Below are 19,155 nucleotides of genomic sequence, written 5' to 3'. Positions count from 1 at the left end.
GCTTGGAGAGTTGAACGGGCAGGGTGACAGGTAGGTAAACTGAAGAAGTGGGTCTTGACCTGAGGAGACTGGCCTGAGGCAGATATTGGGAGCCGGGTCTTGGAGTCAGTGTTTGGAAAGCCAAGAAGCCAGAGCTGGAGCAGGTGCCTGCGACCACAAGCAGATCGGGACCGGGTGAATCTGGAGCGTGGTCTCCCCAGCATCCTGTAGTATGAAATGTGGGAGGTCAGACTCTGTTTCAAGGCTAGGGAAGTAGGTCTGACACACTGGGGGGTTTGAGGAGGGGACCCTTTAAGTGTTCTCTGCTTTAAATCTGCCCCAGTGTCAATTTTCAAATCACCCATTCCATATCAAAGCAAAACGTTTGGGCACAAAATACTTTGCAGCCTTCACCACTGATTGTGAAAGAGTACCAGTAGGGAAGCTGAAGTCAAGATCGCCATTTCTCATTTAGGACCATTTCAAAGCCCTTGCCAGTGGGTCCCATGGTCCATACCATACCTCTGAGAGTAACTATGCGACAGATGCCTATCTCATTGTGATAAGGCTGATACCGTTTATCAGTCCTACCGTGTGCTCCAGGCATTGTGCCAGAAGCTTACCATTACTTCTTTTAATCCTCACGGTGATCTTGGGAAGTTGGTTGTATCCTTAATCCCATTTTGTGGATAAGGAAGCTGAGGCTTTGATAGGCAAAGTGACCTGCTGGAGACAGGGATTTAAACCTAGAGCTGATTTCAAGGCCTATGTTTTTTATAATCTATTTTACTGCCTACATGTTGTTTTGGTTTTAATATTAAATCATAAAGCTTGTAATAAAATTATGATTTCGTAAGCACAAAAAAAGTTTGAAGTGGTAATTTTTGAAAGGAAGCTGTCTATGGGATGTTTGTCACATGGGTTTACACATTTCTTAAAATTCATCCAGTTATTAACTTAAAATGAGTACATTTTAGGGGCGCCTGGGTGGCGCAGTCGGTTAAGCGTCCGACTTCAGCCAGGTCACGATCTCGCGGTCCGTGAGTTCGAGCCCCGCGTCGGGCTCTGGGCTGATGGCTCGGAGCCTGGAGCCTGTTTCCGATTCTGTGTCTCCCTCTCTCTCTGCCCCTTCCCCGTTCATGCTCTGTCTCTCTCTGTCCCAAAAATAAATAAAAAATGTTAAAAAAAAAATGAGTACATTTTATTGCTTGTAAATTATGCTTCCATAAAGTTAATTACAAAAAATAAATGCTCAGCTATTCCCCATACTCACCCCTCAATTTCCCACTTCTGTGGCTGTGTTCACGTTTTTGTCCCTGTGTGCAATATGTGTCTGTCCCATTTCTACAACTCTGTGTTTAACTATTCTTTGAGTTAAAAACATTTTTTAAAATGTTTATTCATTTTTGAGAGACAGAGAAAGAGTGCAAGCGGGGGAGGGGCAGAGAGAGAGAGAGAGGGAGCCATAGAATCCAAAGCAGGCTCCAGACTCCGAGCTGTCAGCACAGAGCCTGAAGCAGGGCTTGAATTCAAGAGCCGTGAGATCATGACCTGAGCCGAAGTCCAACACTTAACCGACTAAGCCACCCAGGCGCCCCTATTCTGTGAATTTAAATGAGATACCTACCAACTGTGCTTTCAAAATCAGATACTTTTCCACCAACCCCCAAAATTCCTCTGTGCCTCTTTGCAATCCATTCCCTCAACTCTTCCAGCCCAGGCAGCTGCTGATCTGCATTCTCACTATAGATTAATTTTGCGTGTTCAAGAAATTCATATAAATAGAATCATATATATATATATACACACACACACACGCGCGCGCACACACACACACACACACACACACACACACACATATATATATATATATACTTCTTTGAGTCTTTTTGTTTCTTTCAGAATTATGTTTTTGAGATTCACCCATGTTTGTTGTGTATATCAGCAGTTTGTATTTTTATTGGCAAGTAGTACTCCATTGTATCAATATACCACAATTTGCTTATCCAACCACCAATTGAGGGGGCATTTGGGTTATTTCCAGTTTGGGATTTTATATTAAAACCGCCATGATTGATCACATACAAATCATTTTGTGGATATATATTTTCATTTCTCTTGGGTTGTACCTAACGAGTAGAATTTCTGGATCATATGTTATCTGTATGTGTGACTTACAAGAACTTGCCAAAGTGTTTTGCAAAGTGGTTGTACACCCTCACCAGCAGTGTGTGAGAGTTCTATCATTGGCAAGACTTGGTACTGTTAGTCTTTTGAATTTTAGACATTCTTGGAGACGTGTAGTTGTATCTCTTTATGGTTTTAATTTACACCTCCCTGGGGCGCCTGGGTGGCTTGGTCGGTTAAGCGTCCGACTTCGGCTCAGGTCATGATCTCACGGTCTGTGAGTTCGAGCCCCGCATCGGGCTCTGTGCTAACAGCTCAGAGCCTGGAGCCTGTTTCAGATTCTGTGTCTCCCTCTCTCTCTGCCCCTCCCCTGTTCATTCTCTGTCTCTCTCTGTCTCAAAAATAAATAAACGTTAAAAAAATTTTTTTACACCTCCCTGATGACCAGACGTTGAGCATCTTTCACATGCTTTGTGGTCATTTGAGTGTCTTCTTTTGTTAAGTGTACATTTAAAATTTTGCTTATTTCTATGGGCATTTTATTTTTAAGTTGTAGGTTCTTTATATATTCTGTGTACAAGTCTTTTCTATGTCTATTGTGAATATTTTCTCCCTTTTAACTTTTCAAAACCTTAACCTCAAATTTTCATGTTTTAACTCTGTCTTTTGAAGAGCACAAGTTTTTAATCTGGGTGAAGTTGAACTTAAAAAATTTTTTTCTTTTATCGTTTCTGCTTCTGTGTGATCTCTAAGGCATCTTTGCCCAACTAAATGTTGGGAAGATTTTATGCTTTGTTTTTTTTCCAGAAGTGTGTTAGTTTTAGGGTTTACACTTAGATTTATGATTCATTTCAACTCAGTTTCTATATATGGCACAAGATCAGTGTTGAAAGTTTCCTTTCTTCCATAGGGATATTCAGTTTTTCCAGTGCCTTTTGCTGCACTGATGATTGTTTCCCACACGGAATTACCTTGGCAACCTTGTTGAAAACCAATTGACCGTCTGTGTTTGGTCTGTTTCTGGAGTCTGTTTTGTGCCACTCATCTGTATGTTTGCTCTTATGCTGATACCACACTTTATCTTGGTTACTATAGCGGTAGAGTATATTGGGTAGCGCAAGTCTTCCCACTTCGTGTATCTTCACGATTGTTTTGGTTACCACAGGACCATTGCATGTCCACCTCACTTTTGTAACCAGTTTGCCCATTTCTACGAAGAAGCCACCTCGGGCTTTGATTGTGATTGCACAGTCTCTACAGATCAGTTTGGAGGCCGTGGACATCTTAACAGTGTCAACTCATCTAATCCTTGACTTTTATCTGTATTTATTTATGTCTTCCTTAATTTATCTCAGCAGTGTTTTTATAGTTTTCAGTACAGGCCTTGCACATATTTTGCTAACTTTATCCCTAAGAATGTTTTTTTTTTATGCTATTATAAATGGTATTTTTTGAATTTCATTTTTCTATTGTTTGTTGCTAGTATATAGATACCCAGTTGACTTTTTAATTTTGAACTTGTATCATATGACCTTGCTCAATTCCAGTTCTGTAAGTTCTTTTTTTTGTAGATTTGTTTGGATTTTCTATGTATACAATTAATTCACTGGTGAATTAATATTTTTTGTTTCCTCGCTTCTAAATCTTATATGCCATTTATTTATTTATTTATTTATTTATTTATTTATTTATTTATTTTTCTTATTATACTGCACTGGGCTAGGATCTCCAGTACATCACTGAATTAGAAGTAATTAGAGTGGACTTTTTTTGCCTTGTTCCCAATCTTAGGGGGAAAACATACAGCTTTTCACTGTTACATGTGATATTGGCTACATGTTGTTCGTAGACGCCCTTTATCAGGTTGAGGAATGTGTCTTTTATAGTTTGCAGAAGTTTTTCATCATGAATGGGTGCTTAATATTGTCAAATGCTTTTCTGTATCTATTAAGATGATTGATTTTTCTCTTTATTTTGGTAATATGATGAACCACCAATTCACATTAAAAAAATTTTTTTTAATGTTTGTATTTATTTTTGAGACAGAGACAGAGCATGAGTGGGGGAGGGGCAGAGAGAGAGGGAGACAGAACCCAAAGCAGACTCTGTGCTGTCAGCACAGAGCCTGACGTGGGGCTCAAACTCACAAAACTGACCTGAGCCGACATCAAGAGTCAGATGCTTAACCAATTGAGCCACCCAGGCACCCCAGGCAACCCTCATTAAATGAGTTGGTAAATATTTCTTCCTTTACTGTTTTGAAAATTTTGTATAAGATTGGTATTATTTCTTTCTTAAATGCTTGGTAGAATACACTATTGAAAGTATTTGGGCATGGAGCTTTCTTTCTGGAAACATTTTAAATTATGAATTAATTTTTTAATACATATAGGTAACTTGTTTCTTTCAAGGAATTAGTCCATTTTATCTAATTTGTCAAATTTATTGACAAAGTTTTGAAAAATAGTATTCCTTATTTTTTAATGTCTGTGAGGTATGTGGTGATCTCACCCGTTCATTGTCCATATTGGTAATTTGTGTTTTCTTTTTCTTTCTCCCTTCCCTTCCCTTCCCTTCCCTTCCCTTCCCTTCCCTTCCCTTCCCTCCCCTCCCCTCCCCTCCCCTCCCCTCCCCTTTTCTTATTTTCTTTCTTTCTTTTCATATCAGCCTACCTAAAGTTTTATTAATTTTGTTGATCTTTTCAAAGAACCAACTTGTGATTTCATTATTTTTTCTCTATAGTTTGTCCATTTTCTATATCATTGATTTCTACTTTTTTTGGATTTACTTTTCTTTAACTTTTTATTTATTTTTATTTATTTATTTTATAAATGTTTTCTTTGTTTTTGAGAGCACAAGTCGGGGAGGGACAGAGAGAGGGGGACAGAGGATCCGAAACAGGCTCTTCACTGACAGGCTGACAGCAGTGAGCCTGATGTGGGACTCAAACTCACGAGCCGTGAGATCATGACCTGAGCCAAAACCAAGAGTTGGACACTCAACCGACTGAGCCACCCAGGCGCCCCGCTCCCCCTCTATCTTTTAAGGAGGAACTTAGGTTCCCTGATTTTTGTTTTTAAGTTTATTTATTTTGAGAGAGAGAGGGGGACAGAGGATCCAAAGCAGGTTCCATGCTGACAGCAGAGAGCCTGATGCACGGCTCAAACTTGTGAGCTGTGAGATCATGACCCGAGCCAAAGTTGGATGCTCACCCCACTGAGCCACTCAGGTGCCCCTAAGTTTACTGATTTTTAAAGCATTTTATTTATTTATTTATTTATTTATTTATTTATTTAAGTAGGCTCCACGCTGAGTGTGGAGCCCAGTGCGAGGCTTGAACTCACAACCCTGAGATCAAGACTTGAGCTGAGATCAAGAGTCAGATGCTTAACTGACTGAGTCACCCAGGTGCCCCAAGTTCACTGATTTTTAAACATTAAATCAATAAATTTCTCTCTAAGCACCACTTTAGATATATTTCAGAAATGTTTGTATATCACATTTTCATTACCATTTAGTTAAAAATGTTGTATAATGCCCCTTGAGATTTCTTTAACCTGTGGATTATTTAGAAATGGGTTGTTTAATTTATAAATAATTTTGGAATTGTCCAAGTATCCTTTGTCACTGATTTCAAATTTAATTTTGTTGACATCAGAGAATATATTCAGTGTTATCTTTGTGCCTTTAAACTTGTTGAAAGTTGTCTTATGACCCATATATTGTTTATCTTGATGAATATTTCATATGTACTTGAAAATAATATGTATTCTGGAGGTGTTGGTGCTAAGTCAAATTGGTACTTGGTACTGTTCATATATTCCTTACTAATTTACCACCTACTTATTTGGTCAGTTACTGAGAGGGTATGCTGAAATTTCCAAATCTCATTGTGGATTGCCTATTTTTCCTTTTAGTTGTGTCCATTTTGTTTCATGTAGTTTGAAGCTGTTGTTAGCTTGATGATTTGACTTCATTTGAAGGTAACTTTTCTTGTCCTGAAATCTACTCTTTCTGATATTCATATAGCACCTCCTGGCTTAGTATTTGCATGGTATATCATTTTACTATTCTTTTACTTTTATCTATTTGCATTTTTAAAGATTGCTTCTTGTTGACATCATATAGTTGGGTTATGGTCTTTTATCCAGTTTGATAATCTCTGCCTTTTAATTGGTGTGCTTGGCCCACTTACATTTAATGTACATTTACAATCAATATTGTTGGACTCAAGTATACTATCTTACAATTTCTTTATGGTTTATCCTATATATTTGGATTAATTGAGCATTTTTGTTTGTTTGTTTACTTGTTTTTGAGAAAGAGAGAGAGAGGGAAAGAGAGAATCACCCGCAGGCTCCACGCTGTCAGCACAGAGCCTGACATGTGGCTCAAACCCATGAATTGTGAGATCATGACTTGAGCCCAAATCAAGAATCAGATTCTTAACCGATTGAGACACCCAGGCGCCCCTAATTGATCATTTTTAGTGTTTTATTTTATCTCCTCTTTAGGTTTACTAGCCATGCTTTTTTTAAAAATGTTTTTAGTTTTTGTCTTAGCCTTAGAATCTAGGGTTTACAATGCATCTTTAACTTATCACATTTACCTTTAAGTATTACATACTTCAAGTAAAATATATGTTGCTTCACAACAGTATACCTCTATTTCCATCTTTATCCTTTATGGTATTATCATATATTATATTTCTGTGTTATAAACCCCACAATACATCATTATTATTTTTGCTTTGAAGAGTCAATTATCTTATATAAAGAAGCTGAAAAATGAGTTTATTTGTCTTGTATGCTCACCTATATATTTACATTTCCAGCACTCTCCATTCCTTTGAGTAGTTTTTGGATTCCATCTGGGAATTATTTTCCTTCAACTTGAAGAATTTTTTAAAACATATGTTTTATGGTACAGATCTGCTGTTCTCCCAGCTTTTGTTTGAAAATGTCTTTATTTTACCTTTAGTTTTGAAGCTGTTTTGAAATAATGTTAGACTTATAAGAAAATTGCAAAAATAGTATGCAGAAAGAGTTCCCATATTCCCTTCATTTAGCTTTCCCTGATAACATCTTATACAATTACTGAAACTGGGAAATTAACATTGATGTAATATTACTTAATAATCTACATGGCTTGGGGCACCTAGGTGGCTCAGTCGGTTAAGTGTCCAACTCCTGATTTCCCCTCAGGTCATGATCTCACGGTTTGTGAGATGGAGCCTGCATTAGGCTCTGCACTGACAGTGTGGAGCCTGGTTGGGATTCTTTACCCCTCTGTCTGTCTCTACCATTCTGTCTCTCCCAAAATAAATAAATAAACATTAAAAAATAATCTACTCACCTTATTTGCATTTTTCTATTGTCTTGCTAATGTATTTTTTTCCTGGGACAGGATCCACTCCATGTTCACTCATTGCATTTAGTTGTCATATCTCCTTAGTCTCCTGTAAGCTGTAACAGTTCTTCACTCTATCTTTGTCTTTCATGACCTGACTCTTATGAAAAGTACTGGTCAGTTTATTTTTTTAGAATGTCCCTCAATTTGTTACAAAGCTGTAACCATCAAGACAGCATGGTACTGGCGCAAAAACAGACACTTAGATCAATTGAACAGAATAGAGAACCCAGAAATGGACCCACAAATGTATGACCAACTAATCTTTGACAAAGCAGGAAAGAATATCCAGTGGAATAAAGACAGTCTCCTCAGCAAACGGTGTTGGGAAAACTGGACATCAACATACAGAAGAATGAACCTGGATCACTTTCTTAAACCATACACAAAAATCAACTCAAAATGGATAAAAGACCTAAATGTAAGACAGGAAGGCATCAAAAACCTCTTTGACCTTGGCCACAGCAACTTCTTACTCAACATGTCTCTGGAGGCAAGGGAAACTATTGGGACCTCATCAAGATAAAAAGCTTCTGCACAGCGAAGGAAATAATGAGCAAAACTAAAAGGCAACCAACAGAATGGGAGAAGGTGTTTGCAAATGACATATCAGATTAAGGGTTAGTATCCAAAATCTATAAAGAACTTATCAAACTTAACACCCAAAAACAAATAATCCAGTGAAGAAATGGGCAAAAGACATGAATAGACACTTTTCCAAAGAAGACATCCAGATGGCTAACAGACACATGAAAAAATGCTCAACATCACTCATCATCAGTGAAATACAAATCAAAACCACAATGAGATATCACCTCATACCAGTCAGAATGGCTAAAATTAACAACTCAAGCAACAACAGATGTTGGTGAGGATACGGAGAAAGAGGAACTCTTTTGCACTGCTGGTGGGAATGCAAACTGGTGCAGCCACTCTGGAAAACAGTATGGAGGTTCCTCAAGAAACTAAACATAGAACTACCCTACTACCCAGCAATTGCACTACTAAGTATTTATCCAAAGGATACAGGTGTGCTGTTAAGGGACACATGCACCCCAATGTTTATAGCAGTGCTATCGACAATAGCCAAAGTATGGAAAGAGCCCAAATGTCCATTGATGGATGAATGGATAAAGAAGATGTGGTGTATATACATACATACATATATATATATATATATATATATATATATATATATATACACACACACACACACACACACACACACACACACACACAGAGTAGAGTATTACTCAGCAATCAAAAATGAAATCTTGCCATTTTCAACAATGTGGATGGAACTAGAGTGTATTATGCCAAGTGAAATTAGCCTGTCAGAGAAAGACAAATATATAACTTCATTCATATGTGGAATTTAAGATACAAAACATATGAACATAAGGGAAGGGAAGCAAAAATAATGTAAAAACAGGGAGGGGCACAAACTATAAGAGACTTTTAAATATAGTGAACAAATTGAGGTTTGCTGGAGGAGTTGTGAATGAGGAAATGGCTAATGGGCAAGAGCATTGAGGAAGACACTTGCTGGGATGAGCACTGGGTGTTATACAGAGGATGAATCGCTGGAATCTACTCCTGAAATCATTACTGCACTATGTGCTAACTAACTTGGATGTAAAGTAAAAAAAACAAAACAAAACAAAACAAAACAAAAAAAAAACCAGAATGTTCCTCAATTTGGTTTTGTCTGATTTTTCTCATGATTAGATTACGATTACACATTTTTTATAAGAATACCACAAAATGATGTTGTGACCTTCTTAGTGCAGCATATCAGGAGATACATAATGTCAAGATGTCTTATTTCTGGTGATGTTAAATTTAATCATTTAGTTGAGGTAGTTTCTGTTAGGTTTCTCCACTAAAAAGTTGCTGTTTTCCCTTTGTAAGGTTAAGTATTTTGTGGGGAGATATTTTGGGACTATGTAGCTAGTCTATTTGTCTCATACTTTTAAAAAAAAGCTTTAATTCAGATATAATTAAAGTACAATAAACTACAAATATTTAAAGTTTGCAGTTTGATAAGCTTTGATATATGAAAAAACCCACAAAACCATCACCACGATCAACATCATGAATATATCCATCACCCCAGAGCATTTCCTCATGTCCTTTTGTAATCTTTCCTTTCTTTCTCTCCTTGCCCTCTGCCTCCCATCACCAGGCAGCCATAGATCTGCTTTCTATCAAGACTAGTTCGCCCTTTCTAGAATTTTATATAAGTGGAATAATGTAGCAGTACTCTTATTTTTTCCTTAAAAAATTTTTTTTCTGGCTTCTTTCACTCTACAGAATTATTTTGAGGTTCATCCATACTGTAGTATTCATCAATAATAATTCATTTATTTTTATTATTGAGGAGTAATTCTATTTAATGTATAAACCAAAGTTTGTTTATACCTTCAGCTGCTGCTGGATATTTGGATTGATTCCTGTTTTGACCTATTACAAATAAAGATGCTATGAATATCCGTGTCTGAGTCTCTGTATGGACATATGATTCCATTTCTCTTGAGTAAATGCTTAAGAATGGAGTGTCTGGATCATATAGCAGATGTATATTTGATATCAAAGAAAATACCAATTGTTTTCCAAAGTGGTTGTGCCATTTTATATTCCCATCAACCATGTGTGAGCATTTTAGTTCTTCCACATCCTTGCCATTAGTTGGTAATAGTCTTTTCAATTTTAGCAATTCTAATAGATGTGTAGCCTTTTCTTGTTGGCTTTAATTTGCATTTCCCTAGTTATTAATGATGTTGAACATCTTTTCATGTGCTTTATCATCCAAATACATTCTTTAATGAAGTATTTACTTATATCTTGGGTCCATTTTTAAAAATTGAATTGTTTATTATTGAGTGTTGAGAGTTCTTTATGTATTTTGAATATAGGTATTTATCAGCTATATCAATTGCAAATATTTTCTTCCATTCTGTGCGTTGTCTCTTCATTGTCTTAACAGTATATTTTGAAGATCAAATTTTCATTCTGGTGAAGTCCAATTTATCAGTTTGTTCTTTCATGGATCCTGTTTTGGTGTTATGTAAGAATCTTTACCTAACTCAAACTCTCGAAGATGTTCTATGCTTTTGTCTAGAAATTTTGTAGTTTTAAGTTTAGGTCTATGATTCATTTGACTTAATTTTTGAATATGCTGTGAGGTATGGATTGAAGTTCACTTTTTTTGGACATGCATATCCAGTTGTTTCAGAAACATTTGATGAGAATACTAACCTTTCTCTCCCAAATTGCCTTTGCCTTTATGTTGAAAATAGTTGCTCAAGTGTATGTGGATGTGTTTCTGAATTCTCTATTCTATGCCATTCATATATTTGTCTATTTTTATGCTAATATCTCACTGTCTTGGTTACTATAGTTTTGTAATAAGTCTTGAAACAAGTAACATAGGTCCTTCAGCTTTGTGCACTTTTTTCAAAGTTGTCTAGGTTATTATAGTCTTTTGATCGGCCATAAGAATTTATTTTATTTTATTTTTTTAATTCAAGCTTATTTTTAAAAAAATGTTTATTATTTTTGAGAGAGAGAGAGAGAAAGTGAGCACACGCTGGGGAGGGACAGAGAGCAAGAGGGAGACAGAGGATCTGAAGCGGGCTCAGCACTGACAGCAGAGAGCCCAATGTGGGGCTCAAACTCACAAATTGTGAAATCATGACCTGAGCCAAAGACAGACGCTTAGCTGACTGAGCCACCCAAGTGCCCCGTATCTGCCATATGAATTTTAGAATCAGCTTATCAATCTACAAAAAAGCCTGCTGGGATTTTGATTAGGATTGCATTGAATCTACATTTTACTTTAGGTAGAATCAACATCTTAACAACATTGAGTCTTCTGACCCATGAACATGATATATCTCTCCTTTTATTTAGGTCTTTAATTTCTTTGGGCAATGTCTTTTAGTTTTTAGTGCCTATGTCTTTCACATTTTTTGAAGTTTATTCCTAAATATTTCAAATTTTTGATGCATTGACAATGTTGTATTTTTAAACTTCAATTTCTAGTTGTTTATTGTGAGTATGTACAAATACAGTTGACTTTCATATATTATCTTGTATCCTGCAATCTGGCTAAACACAGTAGTTTCAGTAGTTTATTTTGTAGATTCCATTGGATTTCCTGGATAGACTATCATGTCTTCATGATTTCTTACTTTCCAGCCATTTCTTTTTCTTACCTTATTGCGCTGGCTAAAAGTCCCATGAAATGTTAAATAGAAGTGGTGAGAGTAGACGTCCTAGACTTGCTCTTGATCTTAAGGGATAAACCTTTAGTTTTTCATCATTAAGTATGGATTAGTTATAGATTTCTTGTAGATGACCTTTATTAGATTGATGAAGTTTCCTTCTGTTCCTTGTTTCCATGGATTTTGTTTTGTTTTTAATTAGAAATGTGTGTTGGATTTTTTACACAATCTTCTCGAGTCTATTGAGATGATCATATGGATTTTCTTTTTTAGTTTATTGATATGATGAATAATATTGATTGATTTTTAAATATTAAATAAACCTTGCGTTTTTAAGATAAATCCAACTAGGTAATGATATATTATCCTCTTTATATATTGTTGGATTTGATTTTATAATATCTTGTTTAAAATGTTTGCATCTATATTCATGAGGGATACTGTTCGGCAGTTTTCTTTTTTTGCAATGTCTTTGCCTGGTTTGTTATTAGGGTGATGCTGGTCACATAGAACGAGTCGGAAGTATTCTCTCCTCTTAAATTTTCTGAAAGAGTTTGTGTAGAATTGGCATTATTTCTTTCTTAAATTTTTGGTAAAACTCACCAGTGAAGTCATGTGGGCTTGATGTTTCTTTATGGGAACGTTTTAATTAAAATTTCCATTTCTATAACAGATACAGGCTATTTATGTTTTCTATTTCTTCTTGAATGAGCATTGGTAGTTTGTATCTTTCAATGAATTTGTCTATTTTTGCATTCCTACAAATGTTCTTGAACTTTGTTATGAGATTCAGTTAACTTGTAAATAGATTTGGGTCTTGTTTTTAAGGTCTGTCAGACAGGACTGGAGCAGTGCTCAGTATAAACAAATTATTCCTTACTACTTAGGTGTACTTCACCCAGTGCACCTGTGAATCGTGGTGTTTTCTAGTCTGGCTGGTGAGAACAGACAGTATTCCAGGCTCTGTGTGTGCATCAGGCATTCCTACTTCTAATTCTTTTCGGTGCTTCTTTCCTTGGCCTCAGGTAGTTTCCTCATAATCGTGCACTGATTTGTACTTGGCTAAATACTAATGGAAGACCCTCCGTGGATGTCCAGAGTTCTCTCTTTGTGAAGAAGTCTCCTCTCCAGTAGTCTTTCCTGAGAACTCTAGCTACCTTACTCTCCCCTGACAATTCCACTCCCTCAGCTTGGGGAGTCTATTGGACTCCTAAGTCTATTGGAATCTCTCTCAAGGCAGTAACCTGGGGCAATCTTAGGACTCACATCATTTAATTTTTGTCTCTCGGGAATCATTGTTCTTTGTCACCTGATGTCCAGTGCCTTCAGAACCATCGCTTAATGCATTCTGTCTAGTATTTGGTTGCTTCAGATGGAAAGGTAAACCCAGTTTCTATCAGTACATCTTGGCTGGAAGTGGAAGTCCTCTGAATGATTGATTATGTGACAATAACAATAGCAATAGTTTTTTTTTTTTTTAACCGAGATTACCTAATTTAAAATTCTTCAGCAACCCTAACTGGGTTCTTCTATTATTCATAGGAGAGGAAACTGAGGCACAGAGAGGTTAGGTGATTTTGTCAGGGTAACACAGCTTGGATGACTAGCCCCAGAGTTAATACTTTTACTTTCTGTGCTGTAATATGGGAGAATATTTGAATAGATGTGTGGATAAAGTATGGAACTATGCCAGAGAAAGGAGTAAAACTTGTCCAGGATGAGAAGGTTAGGGTAATCAGGGTAGAGGGCAGATGAGAGAGTGGGAGGCAGAAGGCTTCCTGTTGAGGTGACACCTGATTAGACTTTGAAATAACGAGCTTGCCTTGTAGACTAACCAAAGAAGAGCATTCCAGCTAAAACCAGTAGCTTGTACATAGGTGCACAGATGTGAAATAGTATGGCATATTGGAATGATAAGCAGATTGGTGTTATTGGAGTTTAAAAGAAGAGGGTTTGGCAGTAGATGAAGTGAGAGAAGCAGAGGCCAGGTCATGGAGGGTCTTGAATGCCAAGTTAACAGGAGGAAGCAATGAGAGGTTCAGGTAGGGGGTGGGGAAGAGTGTGGCCAGGTTATGGTATTAGCAGAGTAAGCTTTGGTGGAGTATAGATGGGATTGGGGAGAGCGGAGGAGTGAGGCCTATGGGAAAGGATGCTCTGCTTGGCCGGATGACAGAGATGCTGAGGGTTGTATTGAAACACTGAGACAGGACTCATGCAGAGAAGGGCCAGACATGCAGGATATTTAGAAGGCGGAATCCACAGGACTCAGAGACAGATCAGAGAGGGGGGGTTGAGGAAGAAGGCGGAACTGACGCTTTCAGGAATCTGGTGGGGGTGCCCTTTGCTAAGATGCTGAAGAGAAGGAGCAGGTTTAGTGGAGAAGATGGAAAACCGAACTAGTGCTTGTTATTTACCTGACTTTCTGACTGTAGCTGTTCAGAGAGACTTGTGGGTAAAATGGGAGGTGGGTCAGGTGATCAACGGGGACTAAGTCCTGAACCATCAAAGCCCTTTTGATCAACGCTAAAAGTATTTAGAACAGGTTCCCTAACATAAAGGAGGATTTCTTTGTTTCTAAAATGGTATTCATCTAGAATCTGCTGACTCAGAGCCTGGCACATGCAAAATAAGACTCTGAAAACACTACTCTGGCCACTTGCTGGAAAGCCCAGCCCGTCTGGTAAGTCCCTTCCCCCAGCCTGGGTTCTCCATCTGTTAAGTGGGTAAATGATCCGAACCTCAGAGTGATTGTGCACATCCAGTGAGTATTTGATGATGAAATGCTTTATTAGCTGTAAGCCTGATTAAAAAAAACCACCACCACCAACAACAACATGTGGCATTCTTATTTTTAATATCTCCTTTGTTTTAATACAAAACAATGCATTCATATTAAGAATTCGAATAATACAGGAACATGTAAAGTAAAAGGCGAAAAAGAAAATCCCCACTCACTAGAGATTACTTGAACACTAGTGTGTATCCTTCCAGCTTTTTCCTATGTATGAACAGATAGACACCACGTCACACACAGCTCTTTTTCTTTAAAGAAATGGGATTATCCTCTGTGTTTTCTTCTTCAGTCTGCCATTTCCTCCACTATGTTTTATACATCTTTCCATTTCACTGCTGCAAAGTACTCTGTTGTAGGCATGCATGACTTTTACAATCATTCCCCTATTGATGAACATATAGGTAGTTCTCCTGTTTCTTTGGTTCAACAAGTAATGCCATCAGGAGCACCTTCGTACGTAGGTATCTTTATACCCCCGTGCCAGCATTACCTCCAGACAGATATCTCAAAGTGGAATAGCCGTATTAAAAGAGACGTGCATTTACATTTTGACAGGTAAAGCCAAACATGAGGCTTTATTAGAAATGGTGCACTTAATTATGAGAGTAAACAGTGTCTTGCCATTGCCTTGGAAGTGAGCTGTCAGAGGTGCGTGTGGGGGCTTTGCTTTGTGACTCCTACAACAGCAGGAGGATGTGTGAGTAGCTGAACAGCATTCTAAAACCTGACACTTGGTAGGTATTTGATTTGTCACATTAATTAGCATTAAATTTATTTTGCTAAAGAACGGGGAAGATGCACATCGCTCCTATATTCCTTTGCAAAACTGGTACCCAAATATGATCAGCAGGTGGCACTAGCTGGAAGCAAGTAGGATTCTCCGTGGAAATTTTTGTGGCGAGGAGGACGCAGACTCTCTTTCCCTCTTCAGCAGATGGCCAATAAAAAAATTCCTTGGAGTTTATTTTGCATATGGTCTTCCATCTGGGTATTTGAGAAAAGTACAGTTTTGTTATCAAAACAGTATTTATTATGGTGAAGGAGTTTGTATTTCGTAGCAGAAGAATTTTTCAGTGAATAAAGCCAAAAACCTGTTCAATAATGTTTTGCAGTTTCTTGGACAGAGTCAGTGAGCATGAGGTTCTTCCATTTTCCTCTCCAGTTACCAACCTCAGTTAGCTTTTATTGATTCAGCTCCTCGAGGCTGAATGAAGTGCATTATTTGCAAAAACCCCAGAGAACAATGTTCTCCACTGGGTGTAGGAACTAGGAGAATGTGGAGTTATAAGTGGGTCAGAGTCGAGGCAGGAACAAAACCTTCAATGTGAAGTGTGTGTTCCTTGTCCTGATTCCGCACTTAGCAAACCACCTTCTGCTGGCTTGATTACTCACATCATTCTCCTGCATATCGATGACATGCTGATTTGGCTGGCTTGGGTCACCCAATGGCTTACCCAAAGGATGAAGTTTCTATACCTTCAACCTGCCTTGGGGAGCCCTGGCCCTCTCCACAGCCTCAGCTGGCACCATTTTCCACTCCTTTCTATGGCATATCCTTCCATATTCAGCTTTCTAGGTACCGCGGCCTCCCTTACTCTGCATTTTGTACGTGCCTCTCCTGTCACCTAGAGCACTTGTCTTCATCCTCTGTGTCCCTCTCCCACCTACGATGCTGTTTTCTTTCACCTGACAAATGAGGCTCGTTCTTCAGACCGCTGTTTTCTTTTACTTTTCCTATAAACCTACTCTGCCCCCCAAGTCAGGGGCATGTCCTTGACAACACCTTGTTCTTCTCTCTTCCTGGCACTTATGTGTGCTCACTGTTTGGTAACTGCATGTTTCATAATCTTTCTTTCCTTCTCCAAGTCCCACAAGGGCAGCTAGTGATAGGATGGGTCTCACTCATCACTGTGTCCCTAGCACCTTTCACAGCACCTGGCACACAATAGGAACTCAAGTATATTTGCAAATTAATATGCAGATGCGCAGGTTTAAAAATTTTGTCTCTTGTGCGTTTAGCCATCAAAAGTTGGCTCCTCTGAGATCAAGGGTATCAGTATGAGCTAGCCTGTCACTTTATAAGGGTGTGGGCTGGACTTGGGTCATGAGGAACTTGACCATCCAGTGAGACGGTGGTTGTTGTGCTGCCCTTTCCCTGATGATGCCCCAACCCCCACCCACACACGGAGCTCTGACACACATCTGCAGCAAGCTTGGAATGCCTTCTGTTTATTCAGCGTGGCTTCCACCGAGGCTGCGGCCGCGGCCTGGGGTTCTGGTGCATAACCAGTAAAAGACTGAAGACAGAAGCTAGGGGACTCCATCTGTCAGAAGAAGGCAGATGATTCAGAGCTGCTGGCAGTGACTCTGTAGGAGCCATGGTCTCACCTCCCCATCTGCTTCAAGTTTCGTTTTCTTTGTTGCCAAAAATAGAACTTCACCTCCCGCTTAGATATATCATGCCTTTCTTGTGCCCCTTGCTTAACAGTTCAATTTGTTTACTGGAAAAATGATACCGTCTGAAACCCAAGAGGCTACTCCTCTCTGGAAAAGCATACCTGGGTCCTATTCATTAGGAAGTCCTTTTAAGTGGCCCACGTGACAACTGGCATCTTTGTAGTTTACCAAGTACACGACCTCTGCTATCCTCACTCAATCGGGGGAGGTGTCGTTGCCTCCAGTTTACAGATGAGGACATGGGGGTTCAGAATCGGAGGTCCCCGCTCATGGTTCTATGTGGCTCTGCAATGGCCAGTGCACTCAGATTTCTGGCGTGGTTCAGTGCAGACATTTCCTGAGACCTACTAAGTGCCGGGTGCTAGTGAAACAAACCAACTCACGTACATCCTTGCCCTCGGCGGTCATTTAATGTGAAAGGAAGGGCTGGGCTGGAGTAGGTGGCCTGGATTCAAGTTCTGGCTTTCTGTTTTCCCCAGTTCTACTGAGATGTAATTGACATGTAACATGGGTGAGTTTAAAACGTACAGCGTGATGATCTGACATAGGGGTATGTTAGGAAATGATTGCCACATAAGTATAAGGTTGGTTAATACATCCATCACCTGACATAAGTACATTGTGTGTGTGTGTGTGTGTGTGTGTGTGTGTGTGTGTGTGTGTGTGGTGAGAACATCTAAAATCTACTCTCTTAGCAACTTTTAAGTACACAATGCGGTATTGATAACTGTAATCACCATATCTGTACATCAGATGCCCCAGAACTTATACATCTTATAACTGGAAGTTTGTGCACTTTGGCCACTACTCATTTCCCCCACCTCCCAGCCCCTGGCAACCACCATTCTACTCTTTGTTTCTGCAACTTACACTTTTTTTTTTAATATAGATTCCACATATAAGTGAGATCATACAGTGTTTGTCTTTCTCTGACTTATTTCACTTAGCATAATGCCCTCAAGGTCCATCCATGTAAATGGCAATATTTTCCTTCTTTTCTTATGGCTGAATATCATTCCACTTTACATATGCACCACATTTTCTTTATCCATTAGTCTGGTGATGGACCCCAAGTTTGTTTCCATGTGTTGGTTATTGTGAATAATGCTGCAACAAACATGGAGGTGCAAATATCTCTCAGAGGTAACCATTTCATTTCTTTTGGATATATGCCTACAAGTGGGATTGCTGGTCGTTCTATTTTTAATTTTTTGAGGAACCTCTAAACTGTCTTCCACACTGGCTGTTCCACTTTACACCCTCACCAATAGGAGCGAGGTGATACCTCATTGTGGTTTTGATTTGCATTTCTCTGATTATTAGTGATGTTGATCATCTTTTCATGTTCCCGTTGGCCATTTGTATGTCTTCTTCAGAAAAATGTCTGTCTGGGTCCTTTGCCCATTTTTTAATTGAAGTTTTTTTCAGTTGAATTGTATGAGTTCCTTATACAACTTGGATATTAACCCCTTATGTGCTGTTGGGCTTGCAAATATTTTCTCCCAATCTATAGTTCGCCTCTTCATTTTGTTGATTGTTTTTTTCCCCCGGACAGAACTACATCTTTAGTTCAATGTAGTCTCACTTGTTGGTTTTGGCTTTTGTTGCCTGTGCGTCTGGTGCCATGTCCCGGTGCCACCTCTTAACCGGCTGTGGAAGCCTGACCAAGTCATCTCTCCCCCGCCCCCCTCCCTGCCCCCGCTTCCAGGCGTCAGTGCTTCCTCTGCAAAGAGAGAAGATCGTGTAGCATCACTAAGGACCCTTCCACCTCTAAGCTTTTGTGATTCTGTGAATTTGCCTTTCCTGGACATCCGTAAAACTCCCCGCTGCAGTTAAAATTCTGCACAGATTTCTCCTCCAAGGTTTCACTGGAGCACCGAGGGCCTTGTGTAATCAATCATCTTCTTGCTAATGCCCGGTCAGTGCAGCCCGGGCTTAGGGAGGCGCAGATAGGGAAGGCTGCACTAGGTGGCTTCTAGAAGTGCTCTCTGCAGGGCTGGCCTGCCCCCCCCCCCCCTGCCCTGGGGCAACCACGGTCTCCTCACCTCTGCCCGGCCCCTCCCAGGAGGGTGACTGAAGCCAGGTCTGCGCAGTCGTCCGGGTGGCAGTTGGACGACACTAGCGAATATTGTAGCCAGGGCCAAGCCATCCTTCCTGGGGGGG

The 19,155-nt window shown here is 39.1% G+C and overlaps 1 protein-coding gene across 10 annotated transcripts in view; it reads left to right on the top strand.

Annotated features, from left to right (window-relative positions):
- The window catches only part of TTLL11 (tubulin tyrosine ligase like 11), a 238,451-nt gene that overhangs the window by 59,670 nt on the left and 159,626 nt on the right, over positions 1 to 19,155 (top strand). The gene's annotated exons all lie outside the window — the stretch shown is intronic.

The sequence above is a fragment of the Panthera pardus genome, unplaced genomic scaffold, assembly GCF_024362965.1.
Source record: "Panthera pardus isolate Hobbes unplaced genomic scaffold, ASM2436296v1 HiC_scaffold_20, whole genome shotgun sequence".
Classification (NCBI taxonomy): Eukaryota; Metazoa; Chordata; class Mammalia; order Carnivora; family Felidae; genus Panthera; species Panthera pardus.
The sequence above is the reverse complement of the archived record's forward strand: the minus strand, read 5'-3'. Positions and strand labels throughout refer to the sequence as shown.